Source organism: Vigna umbellata, chromosome 10 (assembly GCF_029865625.1).
Source record: "Vigna umbellata cultivar VRB3 chromosome 10, Vumbellata_1.0, whole genome shotgun sequence".
Lineage (NCBI taxonomy): Eukaryota > Viridiplantae > Streptophyta > Magnoliopsida > Fabales > Fabaceae > Vigna > Vigna umbellata.
The window spans coordinates 21968168-21987030 of NC_142174.1; the positions used below are offsets into that span (position 1 = coordinate 21968168).

The 18863-nt window shown below is 37.8% G+C and overlaps 2 pseudogenes; both read right to left on the minus strand.

Annotated features, from left to right (window-relative positions):
- Positions 1-12921: 12921 nt before the first annotated feature.
- Positions 12922-14250, minus strand: LOC124840592 (inositol-tetrakisphosphate 1-kinase 1 pseudogene; annotated as a pseudogene).
- Positions 14251-16677: 2427 nt separating this feature from the next.
- On the minus strand, positions 16678-18243 carry LOC124821983 (BES1/BZR1 homolog protein 2 pseudogene; annotated as a pseudogene).
- Between the last annotated feature and the right edge of the window lie 620 nt (positions 18244-18863).

Consider the following 18863-nt stretch of genomic DNA (forward strand, 5'->3'; position numbering starts at 1 on the left):
AGTCAAAAAGAAAGGAAGGTATAGAGATAAATGTACCACCTAAGGTCACTCAACATGAAGTACTTTTAAACAAAAAGACTCTACTCAATACACTTCAAGTTGAGCAACCTTCATACCTTCTTCTTTGTCAAGGGACACTTACATGCATATCTAGTGATCCAAAGACTTCAACTCTTTCTCCCACCATTCAAAAACTTTTGAAAGAATTTGATGATCTATTTCCAAAAGAAATTCCAAAAGGGCTTCCACCCATAAGAGGAATAGAACATCAAATTGATTTTATTCCAGGGGCAATTCTTCCTAATAGGCCAGCCTATAGGACAAATCCCCAAGAAACTAAGGAGATTGAGACACAAGTCAAAGAGTTGCTAGATAAAGGCTTAGTTCAAAAGAGTCTAAGTCCATGTGTTGTACCAGTGTTGCTTGTACCAAAAAAAGATGGGAAGTGGCGCATGTGTTGTGATTGTAGGGCTATCAACAACATCACAATCAAGTATAGACATCCCATTCCTAGGCTTGATGATATGTTGGATGAATTGCATGGAGCACAAATATTTTCAAAGGTAGATTTAAAAAGTGGCTATCACCAAATAAGAATTAAAGAAGGTGATGAATGGAAAACTGCCTTTAAGACCAAGTTTGGATTATATGAATGGCTAGTTATGCCTTTTGGTCTTACAAATGCTCCAAGCACATTCATGAGACTTATGAATCATGTCCTTAGGGATTGCATTGGGAAGTTTGTAGTTGTCTACTTTGATGACATCTTGGTATATAGTCAAAATTTGCAAACTCATGAAAATCATTTGAGAGTTGTTTTAACAATTCTTAGAAAACACAAATTGTTTGCAAACTTTGACAAGTGTACCTTTTGTGTTGATAGTGTCATATTTCTTGGATTTGTGGTCACCAAAAATGGGTTCATGTGGACCCAGAAAAAATAAAGGCCATCCAAGATTGGCCTCCTCCAAAGAATGTAGGAGAAGTAAGGAGCTTCCATGGGTTGGCAAGCTTTTATAGAAGATTTGTTCCTAACTTCTCTAGTCTTGCTTCACCCCTCAATGAGTTGGTGAAAAAAGATGTTACATTCCATTGGGCGGATAAACAACAAAAGGCTTTTGAGCTACTCAAAGAGAAGCTCACACAAGCACCCCTTCTAGCTTTGCCAAATTTTTCCAAAACTTTTGAGCTAGAATGTGATGCTTCAGGATTTGGCATAGGTGCAGTATTATTACAAGAAGGACACCCAATTGCATACTTTAGTGAAAAACTTCATGGTGCCTCTTGTAATTACCCCACCTATGACAAGGAACTTTATGCACTTGTGAGGGCTCTTCAAACTTGGGAACATTATCTTGTTGCCAAGGAGTTTATCATTCATAGTGATCATGAATCACTTAAGTATTTGAAGAGTCAACACAAGTTACAAAAGAGGCATGCTAAGTGGTTGGAATTCATTGAACAATTCACTTATGTTATTAAATACAAGAAAGGAAAATCCAATGTGGTGGCTGATGCTTTGTCAAGAAAAATTAATCTATTAGCCACATTGGGAGCTCAAATTCTTGGATTTAATAACATTCTTGAATTATATTCACAAGATCTTGATTTTGCTCATATCTATGAGGAATGTCTCAATAAGCCTCAAGGAGGATTCTATGTGAAAGAGGGGTATCTTTTTAAAGAAGGAAAAATTTGCATTCCCCAAGGTTCACATAGAAAACTCCTTGTTAAAGAGACACATGAGGGAGGATTAATGGGACATTTTGGGGTAGAAAAGACCCTTCGCATGTTGAAAGAAAAATTCTTTTGGCCTCACATGAGAAGGGATGTACAAAGGCATTGCTTTAAGTGTATAACTTGTTTAGAAGCTAAATCTAAAGCAATGCCTCATGGACTTTATACTCCTTTGAATGTTGCTTCCACCCCTTGGGAAGAGATAAGTATGGATTTTGTGTTAGGTCTTCCCAAAACTTCTAGGGGTTTTGATTCTATCTTTGTGGTGGTAGATAGATTTAGTAAAATGGCTCATTTTATACCTTGCCACAAAGTAGATGATGCAAGCAATATTGCAAAGTTATTCTTTAGAGATGTGGTTAAACTTCATGGGTTACCTAAGGTAATAGTTTCGGATAGAGATACAAAATTTCTTAGTCACTTTTGGCGGACCTTATGGTCTCGATTAGGGACTAAGTTATCTTTTTCTACTACTTGCCATCCTCAAACAGATGGTCAAACTGAAGTAGTCAATAGATCTCTTTCCACTTTACTAAGGGTAGTTCTTAAAGGAAATCACAAATCTTGGGATGAGTACCTACCTCATGTTGAGTTTGCCTACAATAGAGTAGTTCATGGAACTACTAAATTGTCTCCTTTTGAAGTTGTTTATGGTTTTAATCCTTTGACACCCATGGATTTAATACCCCTTCCAAATTCTATTGATTTTATTCATCAAGATGGGGTATCTAAGTCTAAATTTATCCAAGATTTACATCAAAGGGTTAAAATTCAAATTCAACAACAAAATGAGAAATATGCCAAGAAACATAATAAGGGCAAGAAAGAATTAATCTTCAATGAAGGAGATTTAGTTTGGATTCATCTTAGAAAGGAAAGATTTCCTCAACTAAGAAAATCCAAACTCAATCCTAGAGGAAATGGACCTTTTAGAGTGATAAGGAGGATTAATAACAATGCATATCAACTTGATCTTCCTCCTGAATATGGTGTTCATGCTACCTTCAATGTATCTGATCTTAAACCTTTTTCAGGATTTGATAGTGAAGATGAAGACCTTTTGGATTTGAGGGCAAATCCTTCTCAAGAGGGAGGGGATGATACAAGAAGGCCTAGCACCATAGGACCCATCACAAGAGGGATGGCCAAAAAGCTCCAAGATGAGTATTCTCCCCAAGGTCAAGTACTATTTGCTATCTTTGGATGGAAAATTGGAGAACAAGAAGATATTCCAAATTTGCCAAAACATGGAGAAGGGTAAAGTAGACATTTCTATACAAGAAGGGGTGTGCTTATCATTCTATGGGGCGGCATTAGTAATTGTTTTCTCCACATAAAACTCATTTGTCACGTGTTTCATAAAGCTCTTTAGAAGCCACACATTTAGCACATGGGTTCAGATCTGAAACGTGTAAATTGCTTGCTTAAGCCTCTAGATTGATCTATAAAATCTCATAGGCAAAGCTTGTAAATCACTTTTGGATTGTAGTAAAGAATTTCTGCTGAAATGTTTAGCAAATTCCTTCTCCAAGAGTCACTTCTTAGCTTGATCTCCATTGCAACTTTCTTCCACTCTAGGAAGCCTTCTGAGTTGTGAATCATCTCTCCAAGCTAGCCTCCATATCCATTCAACCTAAACACCAACAATCCGCTGCTACACATCCAAAGATCCTAGCCAACCTGATCCTGAAATTCCAAGTCTGCACAACAATCTACAGCTGCTCTAGCTACTGTTACCTTGGTTTCAGCAGCCCTCCAAGTCTCCCTGCGCATCCAATCTCACGGCTCCTCTTCTCTACATCTCCTAAGATGTATCACTAAAATGAAGAAATAATCTGATATAAGTAAGTTGATAAGTTGATAAACCCCTTCTTGTTATCAATAATAAACTTTTCTACGCAAGCAATGAATTGATTTGGTTAACTACGTGCTCCTTTTTCATGCCAAATTTTCTTTATCAATACCAAAAATGATTTGGATGAATGACCTATACACAAGCAATGAAGATGGAGATACTTTTAGGATCAAGTACCTGGGAGCGTGGCAACAAGCTTGGCGAGACTGAAAGTTGCGATTGAAATGGAAGCACCTACGACGGAGATGGAAGCAGAGGCAGACGCAACAGCCACCCAAAACTGAGACGCGGCGGAGATGGAAGCAAAGCAGAGGAAAAACCAACGCACTTGGGGTGGTGACCACATGGAGAGGAGGAGACGACGACGATAAACGGCGGTCACCGGCGATGGGAGCAAACGCGATGGAACCAAACAAAGATAGCAGCCCGGGTTTCTGTAGCTCGCAGGTTTCTGTAACTCGCGCTGAGAAGAAGTTGAACGAAGGTGGTTCTGTTCGCGGAAGAAATTTAAACATGTTACTACCTCGGTTCTTCATTTAACCGAGGCATAACACCGTTACCAGGTTGGTCAAGAAGCCCACCGGTGTATAAATAATTTTATGATATGCTTGAATATGTTTGTGATTGGAGATAATGAAGGTGGAATGACTTCAGATGTAGGAAGTGTTCCCTCAGTAGAACACCCAAATTTCAATCTTCTCCGCAGCTTCCGCAAATTCCTTTCAACTTCCGGGTTAATTTGATAAAATTCTCCTGGGTTAGCTCCGGTCATGCACTACGCAATCTGCTGGAAGTTGTTTCTCTGTTACTTCTCTTCTTTTTTTTACCTTTGTTCTTGCTTTAGAGAAAGATTTCAAATAAGAGATAAGATAGACTTGTTGGGTCCACTCCCAGGAAAGAGAGGTGTGTCACAATGGACAACTTAAGTACCAAGTCTTTCCTAGCCAGAGTGTATTCAAACTAGCCTCAAGTATTTCTCAAGAGAAAATCTTAATATAAACAAGAACAAAGATTTTTGCTAAACCAAGAATGACTAAAGCCTACAAAATAACTCAAATTAAATTAAATGTATGTGCGTTAAATAAAAAAAAATAAAGATAAAAATTAAAAAAAATAAATAAATAAAATAAATAAAAATAAAATAAAAGAAAAACCAAAATAAGAATCAAAATATTTAAAATACTAACCGTATTCCCCGGCAACGGCGCCAAATTTGATAGGTTGTCGTTGAAGCTATCAAATTAATACTACTTTTCAAGGAAACTTCAGTATTGCCAAGTAGTATTCAAGAAAGTAGACAGGGTTGAAGTAACCCTGAGTCGTCTCCCAACGAACACGGAATTGCTTTTGAATATCTGTGACTCTTACGAATGCTATGCAATGCTTATGAATAAAAGTAATGGATGAAGAGTGTTTAAAGAATAAATAAGAAACTTAAAAACAGTTACGATGAAATAGGCTAATTCCACTACCTTTCCAAGATAGATTCATCATCGGTTATTCACGGATAATTGTTCAATTGACTATTTTTTAAGTTTCAAATTAATTAAAGTACATTCTTAATTAATTTGAGGGCGATCATGCATTTAACCAAAGTAAATTCTCAATCAAATGCAAAACCTTTCTAGATTATTCACAATAAATTCAACCAAAGTACATTCTCAATCAAATTCTATTGTGTTTAATCATGTTTATTCTTAAATCTCCTAACCAAATTAAAAGCTAATCAATCAAAGTAAATTCTCAATTGATTATAGTTGAAATTATTACTAATTAATCAAAGTACATTCTCAATTGATAGTAAAAACCATTTAATCATATGAAAGTTCCTAAATTAAATCAAAGTAGATTCTCAATTTAAACCTAGAAACCCTAAAACTCATATAATAAATATGCATGTAGATTCAAACATATTATGATGCAAAAATCTTTGCTTTTAACAAGATAGAGAGATGAAAGACATAGAGAGAACAACTTAAATCAATAACCAAAGTAAACAATTGCATTAACTCAATCTAACCTCAGAATCCATAATGGAATTATAGCAGAATAGCCTTAGATGCTTAGTTCTCCATGAATGGAGTTGAATACAAGATGAAAGAAAAGTGAGAGGAGTATGAGAGAATGAATGAATGAAGTGAAGTCCCTGGGTCTCTTTATATAGGGCTTGATTGGGCTTGGACTCTGAGTATTCAATTGATAGAATCTTTATCTTATATCTTCCAAATAACTAAAAGATTTAAATAATTATAACATTATTTGGAAGATATTTTCGGTTGATATTCCCAAATTAAATTAATTCAACAACTGAATTTTATCTTTTAGCTTTTCTGAATTTCCAAAATTGCACAAATGCCCTGAAATTTCCTCTATCTGCACTTTAGCCCCTTCTGAGAGTCTAAAATTGCAAGAAAGCCCCTCAGTTTGACCACTTTTGACCAGAGGAGACTTGTTGTCCTGCTTTGACCAGTTTTGACCCAGCTTGCACGCACCAATCAGGGCTTCACACGTGGCTACCCTCTTCCTTCCCCAATTAGGGTTTCAGATTCTTGAGGGTTTGCGCCGTGAATTGGAGAGTGGAGAAAATCTTGCTCCTGCTTCCGCCCCTGTGGAGAAGAAGCTCGTACTCTGGACTCGCGATGGCTTGGAGATTTGGTAATTTCTGCGAGTTGTTTTTCTAGTTTCTGATGTAGGAGATTCTCATGCGATAATGGAGATGGAGGAGATGAACAGTGGCACGATTGGGGAAATCGCGATTGCTTTCCGAAACGGTAGCACGAAGGCGGCGATGATTCCGCGCAGGAGAAGTGATAACAGTTGAAAAACTGTTATTTTCATGCTTAAAGTTGATACTAAAAGCAACCTTTAACACTTAGAAACTAGCTTGAAATCATGCTTTTGGTTATATTTTTAGAAATAAGAGAGCTGGACAGGTTTATGCTTGATTTCAGTGTTTTATGCAGGTTTAAGGTGAATTTGGTGAAAGAAGTGAAGAAGGATAGAGATGGAATCAGAAAAGACATCAAAAAGTGCAAAAGGAGAAGTCGCAAATACCGCTCAGCGGCAGTTTACCACTGAGCGGCACTCAGAAACCCAGGTTGGCTCCATTGAGGGGTGAAAAGGCCGCTGAGGGGAGGAAAACAACTCACGCACTTACCGCTGAGCGGCATTATTTTGGGCTTGGGCCTAATTTTCTGTATATTTTAGAATAGTATATAAGCTTTAGGACGTCCTAGGGTTTGTATCTTTGGTTGAGACGAAGCAAACACTCACTTTTCCACCCCTTGAAGGAAGATCTTGGATGCTCAGGCTACCTCTTCACCTTTCTAGGGTTCTATCTTTCATTCTTCCATTATTGTTCATCTAGTTTCACCATGAATATGGTGAACTAAATCTTGTATTGTTGTTGGAGAATCAATGTAGTCTTGTGAAACTCTCATATATGAAATTTGTGTTTTAACATCTTATATTAAGATACATGCTTTCTTTCATCTTTAGTTAGGGATTTTCCTCTTTGCTTAATGCTTGCTTTGTTTAACTCATTCATTGCCATGATTATTGATTTTGTCGATATGGGAACGTACGGGGAAATCTAGATCCGGGGAATTTCTCCCAATAGCATATTGGTTGCCTTTAAGCTCCTGCACTTCAGAACTAATTACTAGGAATGCTAGGAATTGTATGAACTCGTAATTAAGGATAGGCCTTCTTGCAAGGTGATTTAGAGAGTGGCATTAGCAATTGATGAAAAGAATGATGAATTCCTAAAGTATGAGAGTGAACAAGATGAAATTGATAACAACAACAACATACTCATCCATTTAATTCATTAAAGTGTTTGTTTTCCTCTTTTCCATTGATCAAATTCATGCATACATGTTTAATTACTGTCTTTTGCATTTAAACCCTACAATCAATTGTTAACAAGTCTTAAATAATCAACAAATCATATAGCTAACTAGGCCATGAGTCCCTTGGGAAAACGATACTTGGTCTTACCTAGTTTTATTACTTGATACGATTCGGTCACACTTGCCGATTGTTAAACAAGTTTGTGGCGCCGTTTTTCGGTGTTCATAAATTTGTCATCAAGTTTTTGGCGCCGTTGCTGGGGACTCGTGGTTTAACTAGTTCATTTGTGTGATCATTGATTATCTTTGACTTGAATTTTGAATTTTGAAATTTGAATTTCTGTTTTTATTTTTTTCTATTTTTATTTTTTTTCTGTTTTCTGTTATATAGCTAACTAGGCCGTGAGTCCTTTGGGAAAACGATACTTGGTCTTACCTAGTTTTATTACTTGATACGATTCGGTCACACTTGCCGATTGTTAAACAAGTTTGTGGCGCCGTTTTTCGGTGTTCATAAATTTGTCATCAAGAAGGCTCGTGATGTTCCGACGATGATGGCTAGAGGTTTGAAGATGAAGATGGTGAGCGAGAAGCGTTGTGCCAGCATGAAGGTTGACGGTGGTTCTGGGATTTGGGTTACTACAGGTGCGAAGGAGAGCTTTGATGGAGGTTGGGCAATGGTGAGAACGTGAGAAAATTTGGTTTTGCTGTGTGGTTGTAGGTTGGTTTGACGGGCTGCCATGGTTGATGGTGGTTGTCCGGCGAGAAACTCGTGCAAGGATGGTGATGAGCGTGGTGCGCGACGACGGCGGTGTGCGTTGAAGGAAAGGATGGCGACGGCGTGAAGAACTTGCGGAGAAGAAAGGTTGCGCGATGGTGGAGACGGTGGGGCGATTGCAGCGCGGCGACACATGGTGACCGACGGCAGTTGTGGATGTGCGGCGGTGGTGACGGCGGCACGGCAATGGCGTTGGGGCTTGCGGCGGCGGCACGGTAGTGGCGGCTAGGGTTAGGCTGAATTAGGGTTTCTCTCTTAGAGAAGACAAGGCTGACGTGCCAAGAAGCATGAGGTGGCATGTTCTGGTTGGTCAGATCTGTGTGTGGAGGATTTGGACACGTGGCATGATCTGGTGGAGTCTAGCTTAGGAGGGGTATGGGTAGGGAAATTTAGGAGGTGTATTCAGAATAAGGTTACTGTTTGGCTTAGTATTGGGCCTGTTTAAGAGAAGAGGGGTGTATGTAAGGAAATTGGGAGGTGCAAGGGTAAAAGTTTCCTGTTTGGCCCATCTATACATTATTTTCCAAATAAAATCTGATTTTGGGCCTTGAATTGCCATTTAGACCAACAAAACTTATAATTTCAGCTGCACAAATAAACATAAGAACATCCAAGAATATTTTATGCGCTAAAACTCACTTTTTACGTCTCTTTAATTCTCAAACCCAACAATTCCAATCATCACAAGTTCACTTAAAATCAATCATTTAAGCACAATTATTCTATCAAAAATTTGAATTTTAAAGCATAAATGTGGGCATAAATATGCACTCATCAGTACGTCAGAGGTTGGCAATGGAGCAGACTTTTACGCTTCGGTTCTCATCAGAACCAAGTTAGTAGCATGGCAAGTCATGTCTGGCAGGTGGGTGGCAGGTCGTCTGAAGCAGAGACATATGCATCGGTTCTGCTTAGAACCGAGTTCGTAGGTTCCTTTAGGCATCGGTTTCGTGGAAACCGAGTTAGTAACATCTATCAGAGGTTGGAAGTCACATCAGCTGGTAGGTTTATGCTTCGGTTTGGTGTAGGACCGAGTTAGTATCATGCTTTAGGCATCAGATTTGGAGCAACCGAGGCATATATGTTAGCTTTATTTATGGTTCTGCCACAGCGCTTTTATATGCTTCGGGTTTGCTTAAACCGAACCGTATATAGTGCTTTCTAATCCCCTTTTTTTACTAGTGCCCGTGGTCTTTAACTTGCAGACGTCACTTCTTTTTTATTTGTCTTTGATTTGCATATTCCATTATATATTATTGGGTTGTCCACTTTTCTGTTAGTGAATTTCTAGCCATAGATTGAAGTGTTCCTTTCTTTCTCACATAGAGTTTGAGAGGCAGAAAACTTATATAATTTATTGTATTCTCATACTTGCCCAAAGATTTTAATTGATGTTGTAGCTTGAGGGTGTGATGAATGTTCTCTAGTTCAAGACTATCGAGAAGGATGACACGACCTTGTATACAAACTAGTTGGTCAACTTTGAGCAACAAGGCGATAGGAAACATTTTTCAACTCCTACCAAGAACCTTCACATGTGGTCAGGGAATGTTTTTCAACTCCTAACGTATCTTCCACCAGCCAGTAGGAAACGTTTTCCAACTCCTGTCGAGCCCTTCACAGGTGGTCAGGGAACATTTTTCAACTCCTGACTTACCTTCAACCAACCGACAGGGAACGCTTTTCAACTCCTGTTGAGCCCTTCACACGTGGTCAAGGAACGTTTTCAACTCCTGACTTACCTTCAACTAATCGACAGGGAACTTTTTCAACTCCTTATAAGCCTTTCACATGTGGTTAGGGAACCTTTTTCAACTCCTGACTTACCTTTAACCTGCCGACAAGAAACATTATTCAACTCCTATTGATCCCTTCACAGGTGGTCATGGAAAATCTTTCAACTCCTATCTTACTTACAACGAGTGATCAATGAAACTCATAATCTTGGTCAAACGTACAACAACACACAAAGACAAGTGTCGAAGGTAAAATTAATGCATAGAAAAAAGACTCCCTAATACAACGTGAAGACCTCTCTCAAGCTCACAATAACCCCTATGCACCTCTTCCAATAAAGAGCATGCTTGGGCTTGTGCACTGTATGACCACTAGTCAGCCAAGGATCAGGTGGTCGACCCTTCAACAAGGAAATGACTGACCGATCTGGAATAGTCAATAATGATAATTAATCTGAGCAATAATAGCTACTAATGGGCAATTAATGTAATAGTCATTGATTGACAATTAATAGGAATAATGTCATTTATTGATAGTAAATGAGTCAAACCTAATGATAAGCTCAATATAATAATTATAAGGCTTAATTACCTACTTAGTCCCCATGTTAGGAGGTAATTTTCTGTTTAGTACCCAGTTTTAAAAATGTAGGCATTTGGTACCTATGTTTTGAAATTTGTATCAATTCAATCCTATCCAGTTAACGGCGTTATAATTGATGCGAGAAATTAAGGACGTTAATGATAGCCTGGGTGGAATAGCTATCAAATGTTTGAATGCATCTTCATTAACGTCCTTAATTTCTCGCATCAATTATAACGCCGTTAACTGGATAGGATTGAATTGATACAAATTTCAAAACATAGGTACCAAATGCCTACATTTTTAAAACCGGGTACTAAACAGAAAATTACCTCCTAACATGGGGACTAAGTAGGTAATTAAGCCTATTTATAAATATATGTAAGAATGAACTCTTATTACAAAATTATTGAATAAATCACTGACTTGAGCGTTACCACACGCCAAGAACAAGGAAAGAAGAGCAAACATCATAACTCGGAGGATCATCACGAAGCTCGCCGGACCTTCATAACACATACTAATAGAAGTAATTTGGTCATAAAATAATACTACAATTTTTGGAGGATGGTCAAGCCCGTCCGACCTTTGATAAAACTTATTAATAAAAGTAAGGTTTAATAGGTTCGGAGGTCCCTATATTTGTGTGTTCGTTTCAATTGGGTCCTCCAATTTTGGAATTGATCAATTGGGTCCCTAATTTGGTCAATTTGATTCAATAATAGCCTTTTCGTTAAATACAGTTAACGACGTTAACCTTTTTTAATAGGTGGCAAGCTGAGGCATCCAGGTGGCATCGTTTGAGCCTTTTCTCAATATCTGTTACCTCTCTCTCTCTCTCATGTAATGAAATCCAGTCCCCATCATCTTCATCAAATTTCACTCATCAATCACCATACCCTTAATATATAACCCTTTCATCTCTAGTTCAAAACCCTCATCCAATTTCCTTTCTTCTTCCTTCGATCATTTGTCTCATTCCTCTCCCAAATTTCCATTAATTCTCAATCCACTCTCTCGTTCCCAATTAGGTCCCATTCCTGTTCAAATTTCGTTTCTGGGTTCTCCCAATTCAAAGTTCTGCACTTTCCCTTTTTGTAGTGGAATTTCTCGTTCCTAGGGAGTTCAATTCCATTGTCTCTCACTAAAGCTGAAAACTTGGAGAGAAAGTGTCATAATTTCGATTCAATTTTTTTTTCTACAATTGGGTTTGTGATCTTCCTGTGTGGGTAAGCAAGGTTACGAAAAATTGTGGGATCGTGATTTTGGTTGCAATGTTTAAGAAAACTGTCTATGACCATGGTTTTTGGCTGCAACATCAAAACGAGGTTTAAGAAAATATCATTTTCCTTCGCTGTTTTCCTCTCCCATCTCATTTTGCACAGAGACACTTCGCTGCTTTCTGCTCACGCTTTCGTCCATTGTCGCAATCTCAATCTCTATTCAGATGGTGTGGTTTGCTTATATATATATGTATGTATATATATATATATGTATGTATATATATATGTATGTATATATATATATATATATATATATATGTATATATGTATATATATATATGTATATATGTATATATATATGTATATATGTATATATATATATATATGTATATATATATATATGTATGTATGTATATATATATATGTATGTATGTATATATATATATGTATGTATGTATATATATATGGATGTATATATATATATATGGATGTATATATATATATATGTATGTATATATATATATGTATGTATATATATATGTATATAAATAAAACAAAAAATGAAAAACTAAAGAGAATCGATCTGCAGGAGGTTACCGATTAATGGAGGAGTTGGTATTGTTTTGTTAGATGTTTGGAATGGAAAAGAAGAAGAAGGTGAGGAAGGTTTGAAGTCAAAAGGGGATCTGGAAGAGGAAGAGTGTGAGAGCCAGGTTCTTACCCTAGAAAGGATTTTATTTTAAACTTAAAATAAAATAAATTCTACCCCTATGCGCCACGTCATAATTAATTGATTCGTCAGCATGCCACGATACATTAAATTTAACGCCGTCCACTAAAATTAACGGTAAGGGCATTATTGGTTCAGTTTTACCAAATTAGGGACCCAATTGATCACTTCCAAAATTAGAAGACCCAATTGAAATGAAGACACAAATATAGGGACCTCCGAACCTATTAAACCTAAAAGTAATTTGATCATGAAATAATACTACAATTGTTGTGAAGAGGAAAACATGCTAATTTGGTTTTCGGAAATATTCTTGTTATATTTGAGCAACTTGCATAACATATTAATAAATTGTTAGAAACAGTACTGGATATTGAATATTGAACGTGATCATCCACCACGTTTGTGAGTTGATTAAAGAATGTGACGATGATGAACGTGGAGGATAACACATTGAACACAAGATATTCATACATATACAGAACCCTCGTTGTCTTCCCCATCCCCGCTACAAGTATTGATCACAATCCTCGTTGCATCTTTGTCACACTCCTCAGTCTCACCCCCTCGCGGTTTCTTGCACAACACATCACACAAAAACTCAGTAAAAACAGTCTCATAACCAGGCATTTTCGCATACCCTGGGAAGTAATTGATATCAACAATAAGATAACGATTTTTGCGTCGAGAATCCCTAATAACATCGAAATTAAACAGGTTTAGCTTCATCACACGCCTCAGCTCTCGAGCTATCTGAGTAACGAAGCTCAGAGGAGGCATCTCAGCATCATCCAAATGCATCATCTTGTAATATTTGTCGTCGATTCTTTCATCGCTTGCCAAATTTGAAAACTGCGAAAACGCCCACAAATCCTCCGAAACCTTCGTCAACTCCTCCTCTTCCACGTCCGGCAGCGACTTCCGCTTCACGCACCTCACGCGCTCCCCGACCACGTACACCTTGAAGATCACGCCACCGTGGTTCACAAACTCCTGCACCACCACAGGAGGCTTCAAAGAATTCAAACCTTCGTGGTTGTAAACCAGCGCCATTTTGTGCGACTTCGCGCTGCCGTCGGCCACGAGAGGTTTTGCGATCACCGGAGACTTCAACGCCTTCCAGATCCGCCTGTCGAACAGCTTCGCCTTGTCGTTTATCACAATCTGCTTCGGAATCCCGACCGTCTCGGTCCGGTCGTCGATTTTCAACTCCGACACGACCTGTAGCATCGAAATCCGATTGTGGAGCCTCTCGATCGATTCCGGAGAATCAAGAACGACGGCATTCGGATAATTCGCGGTAAACTCGTTCAGTTGATTCCTCCAATCGTCGCCGTAGAGCTTGTGGAGGACGCAATCAAATGGACCTTGATCCTTTAGGCTCCGGTTCGGGTCGATCCGGACCAGGTCTATCCCGCGGGATCTTGCAAGATTCACTAGCGAATCTCGGATGAAGCTGCTTTGCTTCTTCAGCAACAAAGCGTACCCTACCCGGAATAGTTTTTCCTCTGCCATTGGGTTTTTTTTTTCTTCTAAATGTCAAGATTGTTGTCGCAATCCAAGAGCATTTGGTGAAGAGCGAGGTTTCGGTGAAATGATTGGATTAGGATTTTGTTGCGGCGGTTTTTTACTCGAACGCCGTTCAGTTTCACTGAAATTGCAAAACGTAGAAAGGCAGAGAAGAAAGGAAAAGTGGAAGGGAAATGTACAGAGTAAGTGAGGTATATATAGCTTTGACTAGGGTCAGTGCTGTTAGAGGGAGACGATAAACTCACCGAATGAATTTTGAAATAAGATTGTTGAATACACGTGGCAATTTTGTTGAGGGACGTTATGTGGATTCGAGCATCGACGCGCATGTTGATTGGAAGGGATTGTATTATTGTATTAAAGGAGCTATAAATTGCCTGATAGTCAAAGTCAAAGCTTGATAAGATTTTGATGGTGTTTGGTAGCCGGAAATAGATAAGAATGGAGCAAAGATAACACGGGACATGTTTAATTTAAATCATTCTTTTACTTATCTTATGGATGATGCACTATTTGTCTATTTTGAGAAATATATTCTTTATAAATAAATATAATAAACTATAGTAATGTTGATACTGATTTGTTGCAAGTAAAAACATGCACATAAATATGTGAAAAAAAATGGAAAGGGGAAAAATAGTACAAAATACTAAGAGGATATTTGTTTATATATTATAATAATGATAAATAATTAAAAATGAATATTAAAAGTATCAAATAAAAATAAATAAAATATTCTTAAAGATTTTTTTCATACAGTTATTTTCAAATTATACTAATTTATAGAAAAATTACTTTTACCATATTCATAAAATTTTCTCTTATTTTCATTTACTTTTCGCTCTAATTGTCATAGTTTAAATATACAGGCTTTTCATTTTTTTTTTCACTCTCTCGCTTTTAAGTCTTGAAATTTCGAAGTCTGGTTTCCTTTCAAACAACCCAATCTCATCCATACAAAACATTTTTCATGCTAATCAACATTGGAGCTAGGTCAACATTTTACAATTTTAACATATATATATATATATATATATATATATATATATAATTATTAAAAGTATTTGAATTTAAGTTCAGATTTACCAAAAATAAAATTATAATAGTTTAGGATGACTTTAAAGACACGATTCTTTGGTATATTCGAATATAGTAAGAGGTTCTTTCCATTAATTGCTCGTCCAAGTTGCCATTCCTGTACTACTGAAATTATTCTATGATGTCAAAGGTATAGTTAATAATATTAAGCTTTTGTTTGGATTCGATACTAGATATTTGGAAGAGTATATTTCAAAAAAATAAAAAATAAAACGAAGTTGTTTGATTTAAGAGATTTGAGATACAATTTTATAAAAGTTAATAAACAATGAGATGGATTTAATAAATTAAAAAAATATTTTAATTGATAAAAATGAAAGATTGTTATTATTTATATTTATTATTATTTTATTATTATATTATTAGTTATTATATTATTATTTGATTTTGATCAGTAAAATTTATTTGTTTAATAATTATGAAATTGTTTTTTAATATAAATTATTATAAAAGTTAAAAAAAAAACTTTTCTCTCCATTTTTTTTGCATGAGAGAGGAAAGTTAAACGAAAAGTTGTCTTGTTTATTTTGTAATATTTTGTCTCAATTTTTTAATTTTCTTTGTATTATTTCTTTACAAAGTTTACATTCGTGAAATCAAACAGACCATAAGAGCTAGGAATGGAATGATGTTGATTATTCTAATAAATTTAATCATCACTAGTAAAAAGAGGAGTTTCTAACGCGCCATATAAGCTTTGGTTTCGTAAAAACTGAAGCGTATAAAAAGACGGTGACAGTTTTGTAATAAAAGCCAAGATATACGCCTCGATTCTCCACTAACTGGTGCCTAAAGCAGTAACTGCCTCGGTATCTATGTGAACCGAAGTATATAACTCTTCGATATTCCCCATACTGCCCCGGTTTTCCTAACCGAGGCATATGTTTTTTTAATAAATTTTTTTTAAGGGATTAGGCATCGGGTGGCAGCACAACCGAGGTAGTAGGCTAGATATTGCCTCGGGTTTTTGGGAACCGAGTTAGTAGGCCTGGTCTAGGGCAGTAAAAACATATGCCATTGTTTTCCTTCTTCGCGTGTTTCCCCTGCGTTGCTGCCTCCACAACTACGCTGCTTCCTCCTTTATTGCCTCCAACCACTTCAGACGGTGCCTCCATTTAATCGCGCTGAGGGTGGTGCATCTCGCTGCCTTCAACGACGCCATTGCTCTCTCCACAGCTGCTCCCACCGCTGCCTCCAACGACCACGGTGCCTTCATTTTTGTCGCGGTGAGGGTTGTGTATCTCGTTGCCTCCAATGACGTTTCTGCGTTTCTGCTCCCTACGCCGCCTCCTCCCTCCGCCGCTGCGCCGCGCCTCGTGGCGCATCATCTCCTCGATCGAGCAGAAGGAAGAGCCGCGACAATGAGGATCACGTCACCGTCATCCGCGACTACCGATCCAAGATCGAGTCCGAGCTCTCCAACATCTGCGACGGTATTCTCAAGCTCCTCAACTCTCGCTTTATTCCCTCGGCTTCCTCCGGCGATTCTAAGGTCTTCTACCTCAAGATGAAGGGCGATTACCACAGGTTCCAACATCAGGTCTCCAACATCAAGTTCAACCTTTTTTTGATTCAGATCTATTCATGAGGTTGAAAGTAGGGGAAGGGGGACCGACGGGGGTCTGACAGTGAAAACTAACCCAACGGTCGGAGGCAAAGTCGACGGTGGAAACGTCGGACTCGTCGCACTCGGGGATGGTGGAAGTCGCGACGTGGTGGCGGCGCGAGGGACTGGAGGGGGCGAAGGTGGCGAAAATAGGGTGGCGGAAGGAAGCGTTGGAGAGGGAATCGAAGTCAGCCTTGCGCTTGGAGGGGTGACAGGGGCCCTGTTGGATATCCTGAGAGGAGGAAGGTTGGCGGGGATTGAAGTTATGTTGCGAATGAATGGGATGAGAAAGGAAGAGGGGCTTGCGTCAATGCGAGTGGGGCTGGGGAAGGAGGAAGAGGTTGGACTAGCGTGGTAGGAAGGCACTGGACTCAGGAATGACAAAAATTGTGGACTTGGTTGAATCGAGGAACACGCGCTTATGTTGGGTGGAGTGCCTCCAATCTCACTTCCCGTGGGTCTCTTGCATCTAGGCTTTTAATATGGTACAATCTTTATCCTTTTGATATGCACGAATTGGATACACTGGGAGAGGAATCATACAAGGAATTATTGTGCTTTAAGGATGATGGAGCAGATGAAATTAAAGAAGGACTCTACTGCCTCGGTTCAAGCTACAACCGAGGCAGTAGAGTGGGACATACTGCCTCGGTTAAGGTTGAACCGAGGCCAAATCCTCTCCTTTTATGCCTCGGTTCGCACCCAAGGCAAAAAGTAGTTGACTTTTTGCCTCGCCTGGATATGCCTCGGTTCGGAAACCGCTGTCTATAAGCAAAAATAACCTTGTCGTTTTCTCTTACTGTACTAGTGCATGTTAAATTATTAATGAATTTTAATGATAAAAATAATAATATGTGATTTCATATATATTAATTTATGTTGAGAGTATCAATATCTAAATATAGAATGAAAGGATCAGGTAATAAAAGAAATTATATTATTAAAGTAAGAGAATAATATGTAAGACTCAAAAAAATCAAGTAGGGGATGGAAATAAAAGATAAGATAAGAATTCAAGTGAACAAATCATGATTGAGGGTTCATCGAATAATGTATCATGAAAGATAACATCAAAAAAATTGTTTTAGGCAACATTAGAAAGGAAATTAGTCTAGATAGAAATGGAAGTTAATCTATGACTATTATTGCAAAACATAATGTGAATGTAGTGATGAAATGTGAATGGTATTAATGCAGTTATCACTATAGTAAAACACCAATTTTTTAAAGTGCCCTGTACGCTTCGATTTTATAGAAACCGAAGCATATAAAAAAACGGTAGCATTTATGTAATAATAACGAAGTGATATACTTCGGTTCCTTGGCAATCAATGCAGAAAGAATATATTGCCTTGGTTAAAAGAGCAACCAAAACATAATAACTTGCAGAATTCATTGCAAGCCAAACTTTTCATCTGACACCTTTTCTAGAAGGGACCTACTGCCTCGGTTCAGAGAGGAACCAAAGCATAAAACCTTGCCAAATCCCTCTACAACCACTAATATACCCTGACATAATTCAGAAGAGGACCTATTGCCTCAGTTATTGTTAACTCTCTATTTTCCCCCCTTTTGTGTCATAATAATATGCTTTTAGGCTATTTTAGCTTTTAATTCATTAGAAATAGTACAGTTTAGAGTAAATAGGATAAAAATAGGGTTTTTTGTAAAAATAGAGTTAATTTTCCCTTTTTAGTTAAATAAAATGGGTTTTTAAATAAATAGGTATTTTACCCTTTTAGTAAAATTATTTTGAAAAATAAATAAATTTTCTTTGGTTTTTATCTTTTCTTTTCGCATTTTAAACTCCTATTTTATTTTCAGGATCAAGTCTTTGAAAGCTTGGGCTGAAATGGAATGGTTGTGCTGAATGTGTTGATTGGGGGATGTTGCTCCCTCCACCACCACCCTATACTTCCTCCACCTCCCCACATTATTTTAAATACAATTATATCCTTAAGTTAAAAAGATTTTTACTTTTACCCTATTTTAAATAATTTGAAACCCTAATTTTACTTTCCCAGCACCCACCCACGGAACTCTCTTCCCCTTTCCCCACTTCCGTTTCACCTCCCCACCTCCCCCGCTGATGGACAAATTTGTAAGCACCAAAATATGATGTCACAAACTTGTTTC